This window comes from Agelaius phoeniceus, chromosome 11 (assembly GCF_051311805.1).
Source record: "Agelaius phoeniceus isolate bAgePho1 chromosome 11, bAgePho1.hap1, whole genome shotgun sequence".
NCBI classification, from domain to species: domain Eukaryota; kingdom Metazoa; phylum Chordata; class Aves; order Passeriformes; family Icteridae; genus Agelaius; species Agelaius phoeniceus.
In genome coordinates, this window is record NC_135275.1 from 15,517,830 (window position 1) to 15,539,290 (window position 21,461).

The following is a 21,461-nucleotide window of genomic DNA, read 5'->3' on the forward strand; positions in this document are numbered from 1 at the left end:
CAGGAATGCTGCAGGAAAACAAGCCCTGATGTTGGTTTAATATGACAGTATTGTATGACTTGCTGATTTAGATCAGCGGTGTTTGAACCAGATAATATTTGCATTATGGAATATGAAGATGGATGCAAGCAGAGGGTAGCAGGACGCTTGCAGAGTGTTGGTAAACTCTTTAATGCCAGGAGCCATAAAACAGCTGTGTAATACTCGGGAATGTTTCAGGGCTCTTCCTTGCTAAAGCTTTGCCTGGAAAGCAAACTATTTTCCAGAAAGGCTTTTATGCCTTTGGTTTTTGTACCGAGCTACCATGTTAGACCCGGGTGCCTGCTCGCTCCCTGGGCTTTCCTCTGAAGAGCAGCGGTACCTGGTGTGCAGCGAGGGCTGGGACTGAGACATCCGAGAAACCGGAGCCTCCGACTCCGATCCCGCTCAGCAGAGATGCCCGAGGCAGGGAAGCTGCAGGGAGGATCTCTGTGGGCTATAACAGGACATTGGTGCTGACAACATCCAATGGCAAATCATCGGAATTTGTGTTGGCAGGGAATCCCGGCCAGATATTAACCATTTAGTATCTACCACGAATGCTTCTGTACCTTTTCATAGCGTTTTCTAGAGAGGATTAAAGAAGGAAGGTATTTGTCAGCTTGGTTTCAGTTTGTAAGCATCCTTCTTCCCTCTGTTTCATATCTAGCTCCCTTTAAATGGAAGAGAGGTCACTGCTTGTTTTCTCCCCTGCAAATCACTTTACTTTGTGAGGAAACATAAAGGCTATTCTTTTCTTTGTTCAGTAACAATAAATGAACCGTGTAGAAAATAAGTCTTTGCAGTATTTCTTTGTTAGTGGTGTTGTAACAGGGTTTCACTGTTTAAGTAGGTATTTTTGTTGTTGTTCCTTTGGTTGCAGTAAGAGAAGGGAGTCACTCTGGCAAAAAAAAATATGTGGGTAAGGTTTTCCTCTTTCTGAACTGTTTAGTGCATTTCTCTGTGGGCTTGTCACTGGTAATTGCATTGGTTAATAAATCAAACCAGGACAAGGTAAGAGAGGTTGTTTCCATGGGGTCTGTTTGCTCATTAATCTAAATTCACAGTACCAAACATCAGTAAGACATAAATATTAGTGTTAAGGCAATATTCTTACTATCTGATTTCTTGGTGCTTTGCCAAGAGAGAGTAAATTTTTTTTTGAAGTAAAAGGTACACATTTGTGCAGTTCTTAGCTCTTTGACATTCTTGTCATCTAAGGAATGACAATTGCTGCCATTATCTTAGGCTAGATGCATAAATAACAGTAATTTTCTTGAGTCTGGATTAGCTCTTTGGTAATGAATCAAATTATTGCTAACCTGGTAACTGCCTAAATGGGATTTTGGATTTTGAATCTTCACAGATCTGAGCTGAGAGTTAATTTTGCATGTAACTGTCTTCTGCTTGGAGGAAAAATTATACTGGGAGCTATGCCTTATGAAGTAAGTAAATACTACTTCAGAGATTTCTAAAGGTACAGAGCAGACTGGCTTTGTCTAGTGAAGGTTTTCCAGAGGAAGGTGCATTGTGCACGTAGAGAAATACGGAATGTACAGGAGAGGGCCCTCCAAGACTTTATTTAGTCCTGTGGCTCTTATGAAGATGACACTTCGTACATTTTAATTATCCCTTATTTTCAGTGCTGTTTCAAAATATGTTACAGGAAGTTGCTAATGGAGTCCTTGCAGATAAAGATGGTCAAGTGAGCCTTCCCAGGCTGCAAGAGCTGAGCTTGTGGTTTGGTTTTGGTGGGGGAGCTCCAGGGAGAGCTTTGCTGTCCCTTAGCAGGCTTGTGGTTAACAGGGCCTGGACCCAGCTTGCAGAAGTTTTCAAGTGGTCACAGGAGCTGTCTGTGCTGGCAGCCAGAGGAAGAGCTTCCTAAAGCTGGGAGGGAGGAAGAGGCATCACAGAAGAAAAGGATTTTAATACATTCAAAAAAAAAGAAAGGAACACAGTTTGAGGGTAACTGGAATTTCCTCACTGATATTGCAATACCTACAAAGCCTGTGTCCAGGCTGGGGATGTTGCTCTGCTTGGAAGAACAAGGAGGATTTTTTGCCTGTGTGTATGAGTTAGGATTTCTTTTATTGCTCTCTTATCCCCTATACCCTCTATTTTTTGTCTAGGAAAGGAGGATGTGAGGGGTTCTGATCCTGTTCAGAAAAGGGGTGTCTTAGAGCAGTGATGGGCTTCTGTGAGTCAAGCAGAGATGTCATGGCCTTCACCCATCCCATCTGCATCCACACTGGAAATTGTAGTGGAACAAATAGATCCTGCTTGGTGCCATAAAAAATCCCTGGAAATCACCTATTGATTGAGTAGGGTGATGGTTTCACTCCCAGTTTCTGGGTCTTTGCAGGGACAAGTGTTGGCTGCACTGTTATCAGGTTCTGTAAGTTTAATAGATGGAATTTGTTTCCAATTACAGAAAAGACAGCTAACAGCTCTATCCATCTTATAATCAGGGCTCAAGGACTAACATACTTACACTTTTCTGAAATAAATGTTATTACAGTTGACTCTTAATTTAAATGTTCAAGTTTCATGGTTAAATTAAGGAATGACTTCAAACTATTAATCTCAACTGTCCTTGGAAAAAAGTGCTAATCATTTGGTTGCTGCTTTTTAGCAGCCAGATGAACATGTGGCATGATGTGCTCTGAAGCCTAAGGGTCTAGTAATAACACTGTATTTTAGCTAATATATAACTTTAATCAGAGAAATTATGAAAAAAAGAGCCCAATTTCTTTTTGCCCAAGTTATTGTGCTTCCATTTTTATAGAGCTGTTCTTGTGTGTTGATGAAACTGTAGTTATTTATGTTTATGTGCCATACTACCTCCAGTTTTATTCTAAACAACAATTCTTAAGTATTTTAGGAAGTGAGGCTTGTCAGACAAATGTTTTTTAAAAATATGGAGTCATCTGAGGATTTAGCTATGCACTATATGGGTTAATTTATGGTTTATATATTCCTTCTGGGGACTGCTTGCTGCTTTAGGTGTCTAAATATCTTTATCAAGTTTTTCCTTCTTCATGAGGTAAACTTATGTCAGTGTTTCCTCCAAGTGCAAATTGTGGATCTGCATTTTCTTGCACAGGTTGATGGGAACATAACTTCACAGATTGCCAGGTACAGCCCAGTTCCACCAGGGAGTATCAGTTTTGTGAACACAAGCATGGGTTGGAAGCAAAGCAGAGAAGGAAGATGTGCATTAATGCTCCCTTTCATCCTGAGCAGAAGGGCCTGGGGTGTGGCCAGCTGGAGGTGCCCAGCTAGAGAATAACTCTTGATGAAAGCAGCTAGTTTGCACATTTGTGTGTCCATAAACCTTTAGAGGAAAAAGAAAAGCACAGAAGAATGATCCTTGAGTGCTGTTAATTTTTCCATTCCTCAGAATCGTGCCCTGATGATCATGTTATCTGTTTTGCAGGGTACAGATTACTTGCCCCAGGGCAAGTCAAATCGGTTTCTTCCTTTCAGTGCTGCTAACAGGTCCTGCAGTGCTCCAAGATGATCTCAGCCCTCTTCACTGAGGACAGGCTGCTCTTGAATGAATCTGGGCTGCACTGGTTGTGTCTCCAAATGCTTGCATTTCAATGTGCTCTCATCTTCTTGAGGCACAGCTGCCAGGACACAGCAGATTCCAGTTTTATGCCTTGAGCTGTCACATATTTGTGGCCTAAGCAGAATCTCTTCCCACCCTGAAAGTGAACAGATGAATTAGGGAGCAGATTGCAAGCACAGCAATGATGCTGCTGAGATACTCCATGGATATTGCTGTTCTTGTCTCATTTTTCCTTTCCCCTGATCTTAGTGGTGGGAATAAAATCCCTGCTTTGGAGGAGGAGGAGGAGGAGTGAAGGCACAGACAGGGCACTAAGGGAGCTCAAGAGTTCATGCAGTCGCTGTGTTTTCTACACTGAATGGCTCACTTTACAGCAATTTGAATTAGTATTCAAGTGAACTATGGTTAAAGTAAAACAGTTACTGTATGGCCTTCTGTTTTTTTTTCATGTGGTTTTTATTATGCATCTCCAAGTTTGCTTGGGAGTTGAAATACTAGTGCTCTTAATTATCAAGTCATTTGAATAATGATGAACAATTTTCTAGAACTTAAAACATGTCTGCATCATGCACCTGCCAGCAGTACTGGCACATAAAATCTCAATTGATGTGGGTGTTGCAGTTTTTCTATGCATAAATTCTGCAGTGATGCCTGAGAGGTGTTTATCCTGTCCAGTGCCTGCTTTGAGGGACTTTGCATTCATAGTGTGGGGGCCTTTCCAAAGAAAATCTAGGTGTTTTGAGACTTGGATGCTTAGCTTAGGAAAGCTCCTTTGAAAAATCCTTTTCTCTGCTTGCAGCAATGTAATGAATGAAACCTTGAGCCCTGAAGAGCTGCAGTGGTATTTAGGAGCAAAATGCAGGATGTTATTTGGTCTTGTGGCAGCTGCTTTGTTCTTTTTTTGAAATAAAATGTGCCTGTCTCTCTGACAGAGTGCTGTTAAAAGTTCTGTTGGGAGACAATTTATTCTGCTGACAGCAAAGGAAAGCTATCTGATAACTTCTCACAGGCAAAGTGAAGAGTTGTTCAGTTTTCCCACACCTCCCTCTTTCCATCTTCTGTCCTTGCAGGAGGCTTGCAAGAGGCACAGGAAATGCTGTAATACTTGCTTTAACCAAAGCAGCCCTTGCCCTTTTCTTGCTCCTATAAAAGTATCTACTTGCATTATTGCTTTTTAACAGTCTGAAGTCTTAGACCTGGAGTTCCTTGGAGAGGTGTCAGGCTCTCCAAGGAGAACCAGTGTTGGTTGTGGGAGAGGACTTCAGTGTAAGAAGAGGTGAGCACTGAATAAGCAGGAAATGATGATAATGTTGTGCCAATGCACTGTAAAAGTACATTTTCTACTGCAGAGGTAAATAAAAACATTTCTGTCCTGGCCCATGTTGATGGTCCTCAGCTGAAAGCACATGACTTTGTTTTGGTCTGTGCATTTCTTTGGAACAAGAATGTCCCTGAAGTAGCTCCCATCACTGAGAACCACTCTCTGCCTTTGTGTCAGTTTGGTGTGCTCTGAAATGCTTCCCTGCATAATCTGCTTTCCCTTTCCCCACCTCCCCTCTCCCCTTCTGGATTTTGCAAGAATTTGGTTTGTATCTTAGTGAAGTTTGTGATGCACGCCTCAAAATAAATAGGTTTTGACAAAGAGTTTTTTAGGGCAAGTTTAGTGAATATTTTTTTTAGACATATGTTCCTATTAAACCTCTGTTTAGTGGCCTCAGTGTGAGGCTTGTGTGCAGCCATCCCTCCCCATTCCCAACCCCCTGGAAACAAGAGATACCTGGTAATTTTCAAATAATTAAGTGCAGATCTACATTGCTATCAAAATTGAGTTTAAGGATTAATTTTTTATAGACTTTCATTGACATTTAGATTACTAAGGTGCTTTTAGACTTCTGGAGATTATGGTATAGATTTACTGCAGTCAGAGCAGAAATGAGGGGTTGTGCAGCATGTCTGTCTCAAACATTGCATCCATTCACTGGATGGGCAGAGAGAACCAGCTGAAAGTCTCTTCTTGTTGGCCTCCATTCTACTTGTAGGTAGTTGGCTTATTATTGTTACAGGGCAGTAGCTTGTGTATTTTATATTTAAATCCATGCTTAAAATGCAACTAAAATTTGCCTGTTGACAGCAGTTGCATCATATTTTAATTGGTGAGAAGTGCTAATGGAGTGTTCAGGTTCTAAAATTAGTTGTTTATTTTTCCCTCTTTGCCCAAGGGTTTTGCATCAGATTATATGGTTTCTGTATAACTGTTTGTGTTCTGAAGTGACACCTTTGTACAGTTTTAGCTATTTAAGTAAGTGTTAAAAGTTTGTGCTCAGTGACAGCAGTTTGAGAAACTGTGACTTTTTAAATTGTTTCTTACTACATTGTTTATGCATTGCAAAGCGCTTCCCTCCTGTTTACTGTGAATTAATTCATTGTTATAATTGCAAGCTGGGGGTGCAAAATGTGCAAGTTCTGTTAATTTCTTCTCTTGGTGCAATGGCAGAGCCTCAGCTGCTGCACAGCATCATGGCATGACTGCTGCTGCTGCAGCTTTCACCAGGTGAGGGTTTGTGCCATAACCCTCGTCATGACATTATTCTGAAATACAACTGTGCTTGTTATTGTCAATATTCCCTCTGGGGGTGGCCTTGTGTCAGAGGGGTGCTGTTTTAACAGTGTCTTTGTACTTTTCTGAAAGTTTTTCTTTTACTGTGTGGTGAAATGCAAACCCACCTCCTCGTGTGAGTCTGCCTGTGGTGAAGCAGAGATGTTCAATCTGTCCATTAAAATTCTGGCTTTCTGGAGGATGCTTTATCATATGTATCAGTCCTTGGAACTGTTGTCAGTTGTCTCCTTTAAATCAATTATTTGTTTGGTGCCCATTTTGAAATTATCCCAGACTTCTTTCTATGAGCAAAGTACTTACCAAAATAAATAAGCCTCCACAAAAAGTAGTGCCTGAATTACTGAATATCAATCTATAAATATACAACAACTTTAACAACTGTTTTTTATCTGTTTCACTTTTCTCTACTAGTTGAAAGAGTCCTCTGATATTTTGTTACCATGAGAGTACTTGCAGGTTAGGATAAAACTGTGTTACAATGTCCTGATTAACCCAGTGACCTGAACCTCACAAACCCTTTGTCATGAGATTTTATCCAGTCCTTGAACAGTTTTTTGTCAGTATTTTTTTTTTTTGTTGTTTAGCTTTTCTCTAGATGTTTTTTCTTTTTCTTTAGAAAGGTGCACACCAGAACTGAACACTGGACTTGTTCATATTATGTATGTGCAGTGCTATTGCCCTTTCTGTTTGTCCAGGGATTTTCAGTGCCCCATTTTTCTGGCACAGCAAGGAAGCTCATGTTGATTGTTTGCCTAGTATGACTTCTAGATCATTATTGGAGTCAGTGCTGAACAAAAAACTCTGCGGTTCAGTGAATGTGGCCTGGATCACTGATTCTTAGGGTTTCTAACTTTATTTTCATAAGCTCTTCAAATTCATTTTCTCTTCCCTTTTTTATTTTTTTTTAATGTGGCTTGAATGCTGCTATAATGGGAATTGTAGAAATAGAAAGAAAAGCTTAAGTCCTCTGCAGTCTTGGTGTCTCAGATAATTTCTTCTGGCTTTGTCTGTTTCCTTTTTAAGCCCAGCAGTTTTTAAGGGAGTAGCAATCCGTGCATCCTCTAGCAGTCCAGGTGATGTGGAGCTATCTAAAGAAGGTAACTCAGGCTTTGACTTCTGTCAGACATTGAGGGTTTCACACAGCTCCAGAACCTGCCTGTGCCCTTCTGGCCACATTTATCACCCTGGAGTGATGGCCTGGGTGTGGATAAGAGATGAGCTCCATCAGACACCTGGAGTGGGCATTGCAGTGTGGTGCAGTCCCAGGGAGGCAGGGAATTTCCCAGGAATGTGGGGGAGGCTTTGCCATCCATACCCTCACCCTGTTACTGTTAAAGGGAACAGAAGCAGTTTTCTTTGGTAGAAAGTGTTTCTTTTCCTCCTCTGCTGGAAGTGGGTGGGGGGCTGGATATTGAGCTGTTTGCAAGAAGTTTGTGCTGCACAGAACAGATTGAACTGAGTGGATCCAAGGTAGCTTGGGAGGACTCTGGGATCTTTGTGGGCAATGCTTATTGTACCAGCAGATGTCTTTAGGGGTCCCAATGTCTTGCAGTGCTGAGTATGAGTACACAGACAGCAAAGAAGAGGTGGTGTGTGTTCTCCAGGGGGAACACAGGGCTGTACCTGGCAATCTGTGAAGTTATGTTCCCATCAACCTGAGGTGTGTGTTCTCCAGGGAGGTTTTTATTTTTCCCCTTTAATGGCTTGAATTCCTTTTGGACACACCTGTCTTATCAGACCATGCTACACTTGAGAATAAAGGAGCCTTTCCTCAGTGTTATCTGAGGTTCTCTGACCAAGGGGATGCTACAGCTGCACCTTTTAGATCTGCTCTGTCCCTGTGCCCCTGTGTCCTTTAGGGGGGCTGTGGGCACAGAGTTTGGGGTAATTGGGATGGGGCTGTGGCTGAGCCCCATCCCCAATGGGCACAGCTGTGAGCAGCAGGTGAGCAGCACTGACAGCAACCAGGGAGTGCCCAGGGGCACTGACCAACCACCAAAGGGAGCAGAGGGGGCACAGGTGCAATGCATACACATGAGGGGATAAAAGGTTGGGCTAAAGAACAGGAAGGGCAGATACTTGCAGCCTTCTGGAGTGCTCTGATGTTACTCTGTCTGGGCAGATGCCTGAAGCCTTCTGATGAGGTATGGTGTTACTGTTTGGGGGAAGGCTTGAAGCTTTCTGAGATTGTGTGGTGATGTTCTGTATGGTGGCCTCTCTTGGATGCTTTCAGCTTTTTACCTCTAAAGTTGTCATAGCTGCCATCACAGTTTCCCTTTGCTGTGGAATTTTTAGTTCATGGACTTCCCCAATGTCTTTGATTTGGTGTTTGTAAAGAGATGACACAGAGGGAAACTTCTTGGAAATCAAAAGGAAAGGAAAACAAGTTACTTGAAATCTAGTGAACAAACTTTGACACTAAATGCTGAAATAACTTCAGGTGCTGCACCAGCCTATTTTTGTGGCATTGCAACTGTGTTTTTCCTCTATTAAGTGGTTTTGGGTTTTTTTCCCCACATAGAGACCCATGCAAGATGAAAGAGACACATAAAGAAATCTCATATAAAATGGGTAAAATACAGCATGAACTAGAGAAAAAGTACCAAGTTGGTACAAAAAAGTTGGTACCAAATGGTGAAAAACCATTCCCTTCTCCCTGCACTGATGTTATCTGGGAAGAGCCTGGGGTATGCAAAGGTATGTGAGAAAGTGGAGAGATATGTATGACTGAAGGAGAGAGGGAGACCTGCCTTCCAAATATAGGAACCTTCACAAAAACTGCTTGGAAGACCTGATGTGTACCTACCAGGTAATGCTGGCTCAAGTTCTGGTGTGCTGAAAGGATCATAAATCATCCTTGATTGATCCTGATGCTCTGGTGTGCTTCAGGCAGGCCCTGGCAGTGCATGCTGTCTGGAGAGCAGAGGAGAGTGACCAGGCAGTTTGCCAGGAAGGTTTTAATTAGCCTTGAACGTGCTGGGCTGGATGGCCATCACCAAAAGTCCCTTCTAGTGCAGTTCTGTGCTGCACACACTGTGCACCCTGAGCCCTGCTCTGTGCCTGTGCTGGCTCTGGAGGCTGCAGTGCAGTGGCTCAGAGCTGCTGCAGCCTGGAGGAGCAGCTCCTGTGCAGGGATGGGCAGAGTGGTGCTGATTCTGGGACTGCTGGAGCGTGAAGCCTGTGAGTAATGGCAATGGGAACGTATTTCAATTTGTAACCCGCTCTCCTGTATCAAGATTGGACTACTTCTATTCTGTTCCACATGTGCATCACTTGGGGAAACATGCTGATAGTACTAAACATTTAATTGCTTCTCTTGATTTTATTTGTAAATTAGAATCTAGAGGATCTGCAAGGAAAAAAAATCCCAGAGCTTAATTGGGCAACATTTTAGAGTCGCTAAAGAAAAGAGAATGCAGCTCTCCAGCTTTTGGAGCTGAGACGAATGCAAACTTATTTATTGATCCATACATATGATATCATATTTTAACTACTGTCTAAACTGGAGGTCATCTCTATACTTGGTTGCTTAAGAATCTGTCTATCTTATCACATCTTGTACTCATTTATAGTTGTTTCCATTTCTGGCTTTGTTGGAGAGACAGCTAGTGTTTCAACCTAAATTAAAATCAATAAGAAGCAATTTCGTTTGTTTTTTAACTACTAGAGCAGACTTTTTTTTTTTAAGTGAGTCTCTCTGTGTTCAACTAAGTCACTTGGTTCTTTCCATCAAGATAATTGCCAGGCCTCATTAATTCCTAATTTTTGCATATGTAGGAATTGGTTTATTTTCCAATGTACCTAACAAAATGTCAAATATGATTTAAAAATAAGCACTTACTCTAAGTCATCGCTGAGAAATAAATGCAGTAAAAAAATCCTTGGCAGTTAGAAGTAGTTTAAAAATATCTTGGGGGCTCTAGTGAATGTGAGACCCTGGAGTCCTGCACTGGCAAGGTAGCTCAGGCTTTCCCTGGCACATTTGGGCAGGGATCTGCAGGAACGACTTCCAGTGGAAAAAGCAGAGTCTGGGTCTCTGTGCTTTCAGTCTTTGGCTGGGATATTTCTGCATTATGCCAATTCATGTAAGAAGCTGTTGTGTTGTCAGCTGGCTTTTACCCCACAGCCAGCAGATTGCCAGCAATAACAATTACCCTGAGTCAAATTCAACATGGAATTCACACTGCAGCAGTGCTGGGGCTTCCCAGGTAAGGCAGTGGTGAGCATCATGTAATATTAGAGGGAATTCCTGAAGGCAGTGCTCTGATGAAATGTCCCAAAGGGGAAGTGTTGCTGCTCTTGTGAGTTGATCACAGAGGGATCAGGGTGACAAGGAAATCATCCTTGGTGGTTTGCTGGAAAAGTCAATGCCTGTGTTTTTATCAGGTGGTTCTTGGGCTTGCTGTGATCTTGCTCAATGCTTCTTGTAATTTAAGAAATGTTGAAGAATTCCTGGAATGCTTAATTCTGAATACAAGAACCTTTTGCTTGGTCTAAATCTCATTTCCTGCTTGACCTTCTTTTGAAGTGCCTAAGTGTTATGAGATACCTGTTACTTTAATTTCTTGGGTTCATTTTTCTCTCACCTTTTCTTTTCCTTCCTCTTGCTTTGATTCAGATACATTCATGAGTTAAGGAAGGGGGCAAACCAAGGGCAGAAAAAGGCTGATCTGGCTCCCCTGCTGATCAAAGCAAGAGGCTGTTCTCTTAAGTTAACAGCTAAAGTAGTGTTTTGTAGGAACAAAACATAATTAGTAACTAGATGACATGATGAAGAGCACATTTCCTTCACCCTTGGAGGCAGCATAGGATTTGTGTGTGAATTTCTTGAATTTGGTAACAAAACAGCAAATTAGTTAACTAGTAACTTTAAACCACACAGCAATTCCTGTTTATGTGCCAAGAAGCCAGCTGGGTTTAAAATCCATGAGCACACCTGGGATCCAGGGATGGAGGTAAAAGTGACTTGTCCACACACCAGTGACACCCACCTTAAGTGAATCCCCAGCCATGGCTCAGTGTAAGGGGTAATACATCACAGCACAAACAGATGCTCTGCCAAAAAGGTAATTAATACTTCATGTCAAGCACTATCTGCATGTACTGTTTCCCCTATTTCATGCTATTAAGCAGTGTGACCTTTTCTCTTTCAACAATTTGTTTCCAAGGTGAAAGGCAACTTAGGAAGAAAATGAACTTTTTTCATTGGCTCTGTGGAGTCTCATAATTTCACAGTAATCTTGATTACACCTTCACACTGTGCAGTTCTGACATCTGTCTTGATGAATGACTCTTCATTCCTATAGTTTGAGACTGGATTCCCCCCTTCACTCCTGTATTTCAGAGACACCATCAGGCATTTTGGGTGCAGAGGCAGATGAGGTCTGTAAGATGCTCACTGTCAATGAGTAACAGCTCCAACTTGTCTCATTTGCACCCTGTTAGTAGCAAGTTCACTTGCTAAAAAGCTGAAGAGCAGGGCAGAATTATTGATGTGCCTGACAGTTGTGCTTCCAGTTGAGCTGAGGCTATGAGCACTTCATTTCCATAATGAAGCAGTGCTCTTTCTTTGCAAAACCAGGTGTTTCTAAACTCTGTACACTGAGACATAGGCCTTACTTACAGTTTGATTTTTACAGTCTCTTTGCTTCTGATTTGCCTTTTTGCTTCTCTTTGTGTAGTAAAGGCCATCCTGGAGTTTGCTGCTTTCAGCTGGAATCATTGGACATTATGTTGAAGCACGTGGGCCTTACTGGAAGTGTTGTTTCTTGGTGAGGTGGACATGAAATACGTGGCTTTGGTGAACACATTTCCCCTGGCTGGCTGGGGCATGCAGTACTGAGTGAAATAAAGGATCAAAGCCAGGGGTAGTGTCCTGTCTGCCCTGGAAAGCTGATGAACTATCCAGTGCTCCCCTTGGCACCTTTCACTGACTTTTGCTGTGATTGATAGAAGCAGCATCAGCAAAAACTGGACCTTTCTGCCTCCCTTGCTGTGTGTAGATGTGTGCTCTGTAGAGGCCTGCTCACTGCTTGTGTTTTATGATGGGACTCTGCTGTCCTGCCTTCCAGGATGGCACTGCAGTGGCTGTGAAGGAGCTATTGCTGTGGGTTTGGATAGAAAACCAAAAAGAGCCCCAGAGACCTTTCTGCTGGACTTCTAAGGATAATGCAGTGTTAGTGTCTTGAGTATTTGCAGCATCTCATAGAAATACCTTAGACTGAAGGTCTAAGGTAACTGTAGGTTAACTGTATGTTATTCAAAACTATCAATAACTTCAGAGAGCTGCTTTGCTATTTCTTTGTCCTTTAATCCTTGTCTGTCTTCCACTCATGGCTTGTTCTGATGGTCATGGCCCTGTGGTTCTTCTGATGGTGTTTGGGGTTCTGGAGTTGTTCTCCTTGGCTGCAAAACCAAAAGCCAGCAGGATGTGCAGTGCTGCCTTCCTGAGCCCCGAGCTGTCCTTGCTGTCCTCTCACCTGCAGGAATCCTCCCATTGGGACTGGGGGCTCCTTTCTTTGCCCTGTCCCTCTCTGGTGTAGCTGGGCCTTGGCACTCAGCAGGGTTTGCTGCCCAGCCCTTAGGTGGGCTGCAGGAGGAGTTGGGGTTCCTGGATGCATGGCTGTGGGTAGCTCTGTCACCCATCCCCTGGAGCTGAGCAGCTGGAGCACTTTTCCAGGCACCTGGAGCTGATTTCTCAGGTATTTATCATCTCTGGGAAGGAGGATGCTCTGATGCTCTTGGGTCAGTCTGATACCAGAATGGGTTTCTTCCATTAGTAAAGCAGTAGGTGGAATATGGAATAGAACAAATATTCAGCAGATATTGTACTAGTAGAGTAGAACTGACTTTTCCCTGGGGATTCATAATGTGTGTTTGAATCCATGATTAGAGACACCATCACACAATCAGTCTGGGGTTTTTTTTTAAGTATAGTCCTGTCCAATGAAGTAATGAAGCTGTTTTATAGGGCAGGAAACCTCTTTGGTATGTGATACTGCAGGCAGATGGTCTTGTGATTCCTTTGGCTGAAGTGTGTTTTGTTATTACTTTTCTGTTGACTTTGAAGGCAGAATTGTAAGTGTCCAAATAAAAACTGGTAACCCCTGTTAATTTTGCACCAGGGTCGAAGTGGTGGAGAAAGGCTGCATTACATGGAAACAGGTACTTGGTTACACAGGACTATTGGTTTTGGTCTTGAAAAAAGTCCCCCTTCAGGCAGTGGAGATTTCTACCTTGAGTGTGATGGTGCAACCTCTGATGAAATCTGACTGGTGAATGATTTATTGCAATGTTGACAAGAAAAAAACTTATCTACCACAGGCTACGTTGATAGAGGACAATGATATTTCATTGCAGTTTCTTCCCTGAAAAGCTACAGTGGCATTGATGTTTTATAGTTTACATGTTGCTTCATCAGTTTGGGCAGCTCGTGTCATGGAAGGCAAATGTGTGGAGATTGCTTGTTTTCAAACACTGATGCCTATGGACACATTTTTTGCAATGAGGGAAAGCAGTGAAGAAACAAGCTATTTGGACAATCATGTTTACAGCCAGATTTCTCCCTTTTTCTGTCTAGGCTCTATTTTGCCAGCTATGTGTTTTCTTCAGTGCTTCAAGAAAAAGCAGTAGAAACAGTGGTAACAGAGTCTATGTAAAATACACACTGGTGTTCTAAAATCAGTTTAACATGTATTTTAATCTAAACTTCAGCTGTATTTTTCTTTGCCACTCCTTTCCTAGTTCCTCTCTGTTTGGTGCTGTCTCAAGGGTGTTTGTGAGGCCCAGAATTCTCACTGTGGAATATGGGAGAATTCTGCAAGGGAGAATTACAAGGAAATTGCATGGCATAATATACCAGATCATAGATGATTTGCTCAATCATAAACAAGTTGAAAGGACCTGATGATAATTTTGTGGAAAAAAGACTGAACCCTGCCATGATTGGGAGATTTTGTATTGGAAGATCTTAAACACAATAGTTTCTGGTGTCCTGGTTTGAACAGGTTTGAACTGTGAAGAAAGCAGCCCTTGAAGAGTGATGGGCTGTGTTCCCCTGAAGATCTCAGTGTCTCCTGATATTCCCATATCCCTGAGAAGGGCACCAGTGGACTGGGCCATAGCTCTTTGTTGAGATGATGAAGCTGAACAAACATGCTAAAATACCCTCTTAAGTTGGCTTGTGTGTAGCCAGCACCTCTCAGAGGACAGTCTGCATTTCCATCAGTTCCAGGATGTTGAACCTGGTTGAATTTCTCTAGCTTTTATTTCTGGGGTTGGATCTGACAGCTACAGAACAGCTGAATGTGATTCCCCCATCCTTGCAGTGAAGACCAGTGTGAACACATCACACAAGCTGGCAAGCTGGACTCCTCTGCTCTCTGTTGACCAAAGCCACTCCTGTTTAGAAGCAATTAAAGTTAATTAGACTTGAACTATTTGGACCATGTTCTTCACAGTATACTCATAAAACAGAGCCTGTTCTGGCTCTTTATGCTCCTGTGTTTCAAGTGTTTGGATGAGAAGCTCTGAGTAGGTGGCTGTGCTTTCTCCCTCCCAGACTCTGGCTCAGCAGGGTGCTGGCCATGGCTTTGGTGGTGCTTTCAGGACTTGCTGCACAAGGATGGATGAGCAGCTGTGTGCCCAGGTAAATGCAGCCCAGGGTGGCTCCTCACTCTTGTGGCAAGGGAGGAGGTCAATTTGCTGTGCTGCAGCTTGCTGTGCTTAGCTCAGCTGAGGTGTCCAATAGCCAGGCTTGCTCTTGCTTTAACCTGTGTGAAGGCAGGGTGAGACAGCCAGGCCTTCTTGCCCTGGCACTTGTACCTCCAGGTGTCAGCCTGCCTGGTTTCCCTGCTTGGGAAGCAAGACAAGGAGAAGTTTGTGCTGCACAGCAACAGATTGAACTGAGTGGATCCAAGGTAGCTTGGGAGAACTCTGGGATCTTTTGTGGGCAATGTTTATTGTGCTAGCAGGTGTCCTTGGGGGTCCCAATGTCTTGCAATGCTGAGTAGGAGTACACAGACAGTGAAGAAGAGGTGGTGTGTATTCTTCAGGGAATACTCTTTTCCCTTTAATGGCTTGAATTCCTTTTGGACACACCTGTCTTATCAGACCATGCTACACTTGAGAATAAAGGAGCCTTTGCTCAGTGTTATCTGAGGTTCTCTGACCAAGGGGATGCTACAGCTGCACCTTCACCCTTTCAGCTTCTCTAAGGCTGGCTGCAGCATGAGTCTGGTTTGCTCTGGAGGTTCATAATCATGAAATCAGCATTGATACTGAGCTGGTGGAATTTTTCAAAGAGGACAAATAGCAGTAGTCTTTCCATTTCTTTTTAATCAGATAACCTCTTCTGAGAGAGGCTGTGAGCGGGTAAACTGATATGCAGTGCCTGAGACAGATCAAAAATGATACAGCTGTGAATTACTGATTAGTTTCTGAAAAAGCAGTTCTTTGTGGTGTGTAAAATACATTGTCTCTCTGTGATGGTATTGGGATGCTGTTGATCATGCAATAACCATCTTCACAAGGCTGAGTTTTCATTTAAAAAAGGCATCATTGTCTGTTAAATATTTGGGCATTCGTATTCCTCCTGAGTTGATCCACTATTTGAAATGCATTATCTCACAGTGCTGCCACAATTAAAGAATGGCATGCTCAGGTGAAAGGGTTTGTCTGTTTCATAGATTGGAGAGATATGCTCAATGAAAATGAACATCCTCCCAAGGTTAAATTAGCCATTTAAAGCTCCTCCAATTACAATCTTGGATAGAAGGATTTTTTTTTTTTTAATGTGGATAAGAGTTAGCAGAGGACAAATGACATAATTGGAGGGGGAGACGAGACTTCATACGTGCTTTCTTCTGCAGAGTGAGAGGGAATAGACAATGCCAGGGAACTGCCTCAGATCTTAGTCCCTTCTGGTTGCTGTTCTCTCAAACAGTTTTTGTGGGTTGGGAAAGAAAGAAAAAAGAGTAAGTGCTTGTGTGAAAATGTCTTGTGACTTCTCCCAGGTGTGCAATGTGGGGCTTGATGCTATCTGGTCTTTTTTGTAAAAAAGTGACTCTCATATTGGGATATATAAATAGTCTCCTTTTGCTCACAAATAGCACAGGAGAATGTATTAGCTGGTGAGCTGAAGTGACATATTCCTTTGTGCACAAATTATAACAACTCAAATGAAAATTACACTCATAGAAAGAGAATGCACTCTCTTTAAATGAGATAAGGAGATTATGACAGAAAAAGATCATTGAATAAAGGGGGTTTTAAACTAGCCACTGAAATAAATGCATGACTTCAAACTTTGTCCTGCCAGAATTTATTAATAAAACACAATGAGGCATTTGGAATACAATGAAGACCTCTTCCTTTGAAGGTTACAGTGTAATTTGTGTAATTGTGTTTGTATAATTTGACTTCAAGAACTGTCCTTGTAATTTGGTAAACTGCAGATCTTGCTGCAATCTGCTGCATTTTTCTTGTGCCTCACATTGACACATCTAATTGCCTCATAAGTATATACTCTGTTTAAAGCCATTGCACTGCCCTCTGGACCTTGAAAAATTCATCTTCTGGTGTGTAATGATAATCTGTGTGTGGATCTTATCTGTGCAGCATCTGGCCACCTTAGCTTGCTCCCTTCTGAGCACACACAGCTAATTGCCATCCTGAATAAGCTCGGTTTACGACCACACAGCTGAGGAGAGCTTTACTGGATGATGCCTTAATTTCTCCCAGCTGCAAATGCCTGCTCTTGGCAGGGGAGCCAGAACAAGGAGTCTCAGGCATCTTCTTGGAGCTGGCTGAGAAATCCCCCTTTATTTTGTCTGTGTGGCACAGTTTCAGCTGGGCCTGTGAGTGTGAGTGGCTTTGGGCAAGGTGGTGATGGTGTCGGTAGGATGCGTGTGTAATTCTAAATATATTATTCTAATGACACTCTTATTAAGTGGGTTTAAACTCTTGGGTTTTCTCAAGGTGTGGAGTTTGAAAAAAGTTCAATTTTGTTGCTGAATTGCTTTGAAATCAACAGACTCTGTAGGCAAACAGTTCATGTTCTAAGGCATTCATGCTTTGGGTTTGTTCACTTGGAGAGTCTGAGGTTGCTCTTGGCTGATGAAGCAGGGAGAAATTTTAAATCTGGGGTAAAAGTTCAAAACACTGCTGAGGGAGATAAAACCAAATTGGATAAGAGATGCCTGTGGGAGAGTTGAGGGCAGAGAGTCGTGTTGAGGAGTTGAGTCACTGAACTCTGAGTGCAGGCAAAGCTAATTTAGAGATGGGGTTTTGTTGTGTTACAGTAATTTCTGCAATGGCTTTACACAGCAGGGCCTGAAGAAATGGCTGTTGTCAAAACCACTGGAAACTTAACATGTCTTTGAATCTTAAAATTGCAGTGTTTTTTTTTCTAATTATTTAGGAAAGACACCTCTTCACATATGTATTGATTCTTAAATGAATGGTATGAGACTTGAAAAGAAATTGTGTAATTTACAACTTATTTCTGCGTCCTTGGATTGAAATATGTGTAGAGTTCAGAGCAGATGATGTTGAGTGAAGTTATACAAGCTTAATAAAAATAAACCTATACATGACTTTGCATAAATGGAGGAAAAATCAAAGGACTAACGAATTTGCATAGATAGCATTTGAATTGTTAATTCATATTGCACTTCATTGCAAGGATGTAATTTTTAATTAAGAATAAAATGTGGTAGATATTTTAAATGGGAAATGATTATAATTGCAGATGGAAATTGAGGTAATGAGAACTGGTTTAATTAATTGTTAACATTTTTCTATTTCATTTTTTTTAAGGCTTGTGGTCTGTGGACATGGCATTTGTTTTGTAGATGTGTGTATTTAAACATACAATGATTAAGGCATGAAATCTTGGCACCAAACACAGTTTTGGTCTTAAGTTGTATGTGTTGCTTGAAAGTCTCTGGGTGGTTGGACATTGGGGAATCTTGAATCAGACTGATTGGGATGTTTGTAGGATGGATATGAAACAGGTATAAAAACTATTTCCAAAATGTCCTTTTTAAGCCACCATTATCTTTCGCTGTGGATTTCACAGGTGGTACAAATACTTGACTGGAGAAATTGAGGTCGTGTTTGTCCCCAGTAACCTTTGCCTTTGAAGTTCCCCATTGATGAATATGACAGCCCTGACCTGAACTGAACTCCCCAAGCCTTTGTGTGTGGCTCTGCTGTGCTCGGTCTGTGATTTCCTGACATGGCCCTTCAGGGAGCTGTGGGCAGCTCCTGGCAGAGCTGGGCAGCTCCTGCCTGCTGGGGAGGGAAGGGAGCCTGAGTGAGACATCAAAAATCCTCCGTGTGTGGGGGAGGCTCCCTGCAGCTCTGCAGAGCAGTGTGAGGCAGGGCAGGAAGGAGAAGGGTGCTGCTGGAGGCACAGGAGCTCCAGGTGTGTGCTGGAGCAGCCCTGCTGCTGCTGCTGCTGCTGCTGGGGTTGTGCCCGGGGCTGCTGCACTGCCCTGGGCACTGCTGGGTGCTCCCACTGCTGGAGAAGGTCCCTGGGCTCCGTGTGCACACCACACTATGGCACTTGATCATTTCTTCTTGTCAAGGTCTCTGAGGATTTTCACCCTTTGTTTTAGGGAAATGAAGCATGAAAACTTGAAGAACAACTGTTTCCTATTCAGATAGCTGTGACACTGAGGTAAAGGAAAATACTTGAGCAGATTCCTTAGAAGAGAGGTACTTCTGCCATTTGAAAACTTGGTAAACTTATTTATCAAGCTTAGAGCTCTGCGTTCAAAAAGGATTTTGAAGTGAACAAAATTAGTGTTGCCACTTATGTTAAGAAGCACATATGAAGTCCCTGTCATCTTTGGTTGCAGAGGGACTTGGAGAAAACTACAATTAGCACTAATTGGTGTGCTGTCTGAATTTTCTGTCTGTTGGTGTGAGAATGGACCCTTGAAATGATTGGCAGGAACTACCTGCCTGCTCCAATTCCCTCAAGAGCTGTTCTGTTGCATTGCAGCCCATCACAAATGAAATGAGTGTTTACCAGAAGCAGCCAGCTAACACGTGCCTGAATTATGCATGCAGCACAGATGCTGAAACTCAGTGCCAGTTACTGAATGTGCTGGGTACTGGTACCTGTAATAATGATGGAGTACATTTTTTTTTCCTGACAAGTCTAGAGTTTTGACTCCTGCAGACATCATTGCTCTGTGATGCTCCACAGCATGTGTGGAAGGGATGTGGCACACCAAGCAGTTGTTTAATCTTTTCAGTATGTGGGGGTGTTTTTTTTAATTTTGGTTTTTTTGCCTTGTCACTTGGAAAGCAGCATTTCACCTGAAATCTGGCTTGTTATCCATGTTGGTCATGGGAAAAAAATTTGCCAAATTAGATAAAAACTACATATGTAGAAAGACATATCCCTGCTTGGTTTTGGGTAAATATAATAGAAACCTAAAGAGTAAACTAATATTCAGTAAAATGATAAAAGAATTTACTTGAATGGCCATGTAGTGGGGTTTTTTCCCCCATCTGAAGTGTGCAACCAGAGATATGAAGTATTTTAATGTCACTAGGGTAATACACAGCTGATAGCAGCGCAGTCATTTGCATTTCTTCCCTTTCCTTGTGTTTCTTTTTTTTTTCCCCTGAAGCACATGTGTTGGGAATTGAAAATGCAGCTTGCCTATTTTACACTGGCAGTAATCTTTCAATTTTTTTAATGTAAAAAATGAGTCCACAAACAAGAGCAGCCGCTGATGTATGGGGCTATTGATGGAAATTGAATTTGCAAAGGGAAAATGGGATTTGGTTGTAGTCTGAAATGATAATGATGTAGCCCAAATGGATTTGTAATGGTCATTCATTCATTTTTTTCTGCAATTTTGTGGTTTGACAAAACTTTCATGCAGGTGGCTGTGAAAGTAGTCCAGGTTCACTCTGTGTGGGAGTAACTAGCTAATGGCAAGTAAAAGTATGCAAAGTCTGAGCTTGAGCCTGTGCCCACAGACTTCAGTAGTGCAAGGATGTGATGCTGTGATTTATTTTACTGACAGGACAAAAGTGGTTGGGGTAGCGCTTCTTTGAGACCTAAGAAATAATGGAAGCAAAACAAACCTTGACATAATTCTTAAAAATGTATGGGCTTGTAGGATCAACCTAGTGAGTGCTTTATGTAGCACAACAAATCTGTGAGAGACTTTGCCCTGTGGATAAGCACAGACCTGGCCCTGAAGAATTTCCAGTCCCCCTGTGCTTAAACTACTGTGCATTACATGGAGCTGCTGGGTAAGCTGTACCTGTATGGCAATCCCCACCAAATATAGTCTGAATTGGGGCTGCCAGTGGGCTGCAGAATTTTTTTTTAATATATATCCTGGGCGTAGTTTTGTGCCTTATGATAACATCTGTATTGTTCTGATTTCAGTGGAGCTCTGTCTTCCCTCCTGTGAAAGCAAAAGAATGACATGCCAGTGTTCATATGGTCAGAATAAACTGGTGGTGACAGGAAAATGATAATTTAATGGTGTGGATGGATTTTTGGCTTTGTTTTCTTCTTGTTTCTATTTTTTCCTTCTTTTTATAGACCAGTGAACGTCACACTTGTAAACTGCCTTCCATTTTAACCAGAGTATAGTCCTTGTTAAATGTTGTATAATTTAAAAGTATGAATAGAAGTAATTATGGAGTATGGGAAAAAGTGCTTCTGGCTTTATAAATATATCCCTTTTTATAAATTCTTTCCATTTAAAATCATTGCAGCCAGTGGTTGAGATGCAGAGGCCCATGTGTGCATGCCCATGTAATGGACTCTGATGGATGCCCTGGTTCCTTCCAGTGCAGAACATTCTGTGGATCTGCTCTGCAGCTGCAGGAGACAGAAAGGGAGCACGTGGGGAAAGCAGGGCACTGATTCACCTGTAATTAACATTGCCCCTGTTTTCATCCTGCCACTGACTGAAGCTGGAGCATTCTGGCCACAGCTTGGCTTTAATGCCCTGGTGGGGCTGTGCTGGGGGGAGCAGGGCTGGCTGGAGCTGCAGGAAACCACCCATTGTGAGCAGGATCCCTCAAGTATTTCCTGCAATGTAACTTTAGCTGCTTTGGCTAAGGGCTTTGCTGCCTTTGTATTTTTGATTTTTTTTTTTTTTTGTAACCGCTCCATGAATGGTCCTGATGCAGAAAAGGCTCTGAGCATCATAAATCTGTTTATTTTAATTGGCTTTGCTGTCCTGAGGAGCTCAGGGCAGAGCTAGGTGGCTC

At 42.4% G+C, this 21,461-nt stretch overlaps 1 protein-coding gene across 1 annotated transcript in view; it reads left to right on the forward strand.

The window, feature by feature from the left end:
* PTPRG (protein tyrosine phosphatase receptor type G) overlaps nucleotides 1-21,461 on the forward strand; it is a 394,652-nt gene that overhangs the window by 2,424 nt on the left and 370,767 nt on the right. The gene's annotated exons all lie outside the window — the stretch shown is intronic.